Consider the following 4,079-nt stretch of genomic DNA (forward strand, 5'->3'; position numbering starts at 1 on the left):
ACTCCTGTGAATCTACCTTATCTATTCCAAGTATCGATGCAAGTCTATTAGGCATCTATATAATGCACAATTATTCATGTCTAATTCGAAGATCATTATTTTGAAACATGCAGGAAATTGTTGATTTCGGTGTTTCAAAATTAAAGAAAAAATCCATCCAAATTTTTCAAAAAGAAACAAATGCATTTTTTCTTATAATGGTGTGAGTTTAGTCCTACATTGGATAGGTAAGTAGAAAAACTTAGGTCTATAAGAAGAGGATTTTGCATAAAGCTTAGGCCTCTTTCAAGGAACATGTGAATTAGGTAGCTAGGAGGGTTATGCTAACAACTCCAATTTATGCCATAAACCATAAGCGCGCTGGACAGGGCCATGGTTGTGGACGTGGTGTGGTGCAGCGCTGTATTGTGTGTTGTAGTGTGGTGCGTTGAAGTGTGAGCACGTGCGCACGAATATACTTGTGAGCTTAAAAGTTTTTTGTTACCTTTGAAAGTTTTATTTTACAATAGTTGACCTAAATGGTCATTTATTTTAAACTTCTGAATAGAGCTCAAAAACGAAAAAAAAAAAAAAATCTTAAAAGAAGAAAAAAAAAAAAAACCCAACGGTCATGACTGTTAGCAGGGTGCATACACATCCATTTGAGACAACCTTTGAAGTCTATATAAGAGACTTCTCTGGTTTCGAGTTAAAAATTAAAAAATAATAAAAAATAAAAATTTCTAATCAATCTTGTAGCTCTAATTCTTAATTCAAATCTCTGCAATGGTTTCTTATGGTTCATTTAGTTCAACCTTCGAGTTAGACATACAAATACTTTTTAAGTCTTCATATATCAAGTGCGTCGGTATGATGGGACAATATTCGAGAGTATTCTAGAGGTTGATTGTCCAATATTTCTTTTGCACTATAGACATTGTCCAAATGAGAGCAAATCAATTTCAAGACAAGTGACTTTCGTCTCACCTCGAATCAAATAAGTTTTCTAAATTTCTCTTTATTCAAATTTATAAATTTAGTTTTATTTTTTTAATTATTTTAAAATTCTGAACTTTCATAATTACGGATTTTCATATCCAAAATTCTTAAGTATTTTATCTAATATCATTTTAAACAACCAATTATTCTAAAAGCTTGAGCGGGATGATGTATCAATATATATCGAGGGACTTTAACACAAGAAGAAGATGAGAAGAAGAGAAAATGGGAGCAAAAGAGAAGAGGGTTGAGAAAGCGGTATACCTAAGTTTTCAAGAAACGTGATTTTACTCTGCAAAGAAGACAGATGGACAAGTATTAGTATGGCATATGAAAATTCTTAGAGAGAGAGAGAGAGCTATGCATGAGCTTTTTAATTGAGTGTAAAATGGTAGAGCTTACTTTTTTCTTCAGTTGAGGCTCTGCCCAAAATCTCACCCACTTTAGGAAAAGACTCGCATACACCTACTATTTTAACTTGAAAGAAAGTGGAAAGTGGCTGTTAACAAATCAATCACTCGGCTTTGCATGAAAAGAGAAAAACCAAGAAGAAGAGATAGAAATACAAAAAAGAGAAGGGTGGAGAAAGGAGCCTACTTCAGTTTTCAAGAAACGTGAATTCACTCTGCATAGAAGAGACATGGACAAGTATTATGTATAGCCTGCGAAGAGTCTTATAGCAAGCGCTATGCATGAGCTTTCTATTTGAGATTGTTAGAGTCATAGAGCTTCTCCCTTTCTTCAGCTCAGGCCTCAGAAGGTGTAGTGTTGCCCATTACAGTGATGCTGCGACTTCTGTGGATCCCTGGATCTACCCAGGTCGGTGGATCCCTAACTGTGAGGCCCACGGTAATTTATGTGCCTTATATCCACACCGTCCATTAGTTTTGGCAACTCATTTAGGTTATGGTAAAAAAAAAATTTGAAGCAGATCCAAATCTCAGGTGGGCCACACCATATGAAAACATGTGATCGACTATCGACCATTCAAAAATTATTGGGCCCACCAGAATGTTTATTTGTCGTCTAACCTGTTGATAAGGTCACAAATATCTGAATTAAGGGACCATACAACTATCAGCTTGGTCCAAAACTTTTGTGGCCTAAAAGAATTTTAATAGTCAATTACCATTATTTTCTTAGTCCACATATGGTTTGGATCTACTTTATTTTTTAGTAATGCATATACATCAAGGTGGGCCCCACAGTCACGGAAACACCCACCATGAATCGCCGCTGCACCACTAATTTCAGTCATTTGTGTAGGAAAGACTATTCCTACGTGTACAGGTGTTCGACATTAAATACAGCGAAGGCCATTTACTAACCAGTGCATTGCAACCGCGCGTATGGTAGTGGATTAGGTGCACCCCGGCAGCACCGAAGTCAGTGCCCCCCTTACCGTGGGGCCACCTTGTATTCTATGAATATGTTTTTCAGATCATTTTAGTTCTTGATTCCAGAAATAAAGCAAATCCAATTGTCAGGTGGATAAACATAGGTGATTAAAGACCCACCATTAAAAAATTCCTGGAGCCCACCACAAGGTTTACTTAATGTTATTTGCCATCCAATTCATGGATAAGGTCACATAAACCTAAATTAAGGGATAAAACAAATATTAGCTTGATCTACAAATTTTATGGCTCATTAATGATCAATCACCATTGTTTCTTATGATGTGGTCCACCTGAGAATACACACATCAAGGCAGGCCTTGAGTGAGGCTGGGGCGCACCTAATCTACTCGGCTTGTACAATTTGAGCAAATGCCTATAAGATGGGCCTCGTTGAGTAGATATTTTGGCCATGGCATCCGATAATATTGACATATATAAATGCTATAGCCGTTTTTTTAATACTTCAATTTAGGCCCAAAACTCAGGCTAAAACATTAGAAAGTGTGCACCACATCTGCCAGCAGGGCACCATCGGTCCAAAATCCAATCCATCCATTTTAACCTCTATGATGGACGGGAATGGACATAATCATTTTGGACCATAATCTGAAAATCATAGGTGACCGGTCCCAACCATTGTATCAGTGGATATCATCAATACTATCAATATTAGCCAGACGTCATGAATCTAACCAGCCCAGTCATGTATAAGAGATTCACGTATTCTCTCAACTTTCATGTATGTTTTAAAATTTTCATAAAACATATAATTTTCTTTATCTTTACCTAAAATATAATAAAGTTTTACCCTATTTTCATTTTATTTTTCATTTTTCCCTCATCAACGAGTACCCACAGGTGGTGTAATTCCACCAGCGTGAGTGTGTGGGGTGTGTGTGCGTGTGGGAAAAAAAAAAAAAAGTTTCCATTTTATGATCTGAGTGGATGTCACGTGCATGTGTATACGCCACTTTATGAGAAAGATGTTAACATCAAACTGGTTGGACAACAACTGTCCACAGATCAGGACATCCACCCCATTCAATGGGTTGGCCGCACAATGTGGATCAAGTTGCGCAGAAAATCAGCTCCATACACTGATCAGATGGACTACAACATAGAAAAGAATATAAATGTAGACGACAAAAATAACAAACTACAAGTGTGGTCCACCTATTTTTGTTTCAACTGATCCTCACAGTGGGTTGAAACTGTTGGACGGCTAGGATTCCACACAGAGCTACACGTTGCTCGGCTTCATCCTATAAAAAGGAAAAAAAAAAACCAGGACGTTCTGATCATTTTAACCTCCGAAACGCACTTTTTAGGATTTTTAATTACCCAAGAAGGCATTGTTTGGCAAACTCATAATTCTTGACTAATTTTTTGGTTAAATATCCCAAAAAGAAAAAATAAAATAAAAATGTAACACATCTGAAAATAAATGTATATATATGAAACGAAAGTACAAGAAACTTATTAAGAAAGAAAGGAGAGAAAAAAAATAATACACTTTTGATCCGCGTACACCTACTATTTTAATTCTAAAAATAAAAATAAAAAATAAAAAATAAAAAGAAGAAGAAGAAGAAGAAAAGAAAGTGGGTGTTAACAAATAAATCACTTGACTTCGATGAAAATAAATAAATAACGAGCAAGAAGATGGAAAGAAGAAGAAAAAGCAGGACAAAGAAGGGTGTA

General features: G+C 36.0%; 1 long non-coding RNA gene across 1 annotated transcript; it reads right to left on the minus strand.

The window, feature by feature from the left end:
- Positions 1–778: 778 nt before the first annotated feature.
- LOC131236315 (uncharacterized) lies at positions 779–3,641 on the minus strand. Its single transcript, XR_009166677.1, has 3 exons — positions 3,578–3,641; positions 1,576–1,603; positions 779–1,446 (listed from the first exon to the last, which is right to left on the minus strand). It is a non-coding gene; the product is annotated as an uncharacterized LOC131236315 (long non-coding RNA).
- Between the last annotated feature and the right edge of the window lie 438 nt (positions 3,642–4,079).

This window comes from Magnolia sinica, unplaced genomic scaffold, assembly GCF_029962835.1.
Source record: "Magnolia sinica isolate HGM2019 unplaced genomic scaffold, MsV1 ctg360, whole genome shotgun sequence".
Classification (NCBI taxonomy): Eukaryota; Viridiplantae; Streptophyta; class Magnoliopsida; order Magnoliales; family Magnoliaceae; genus Magnolia; species Magnolia sinica.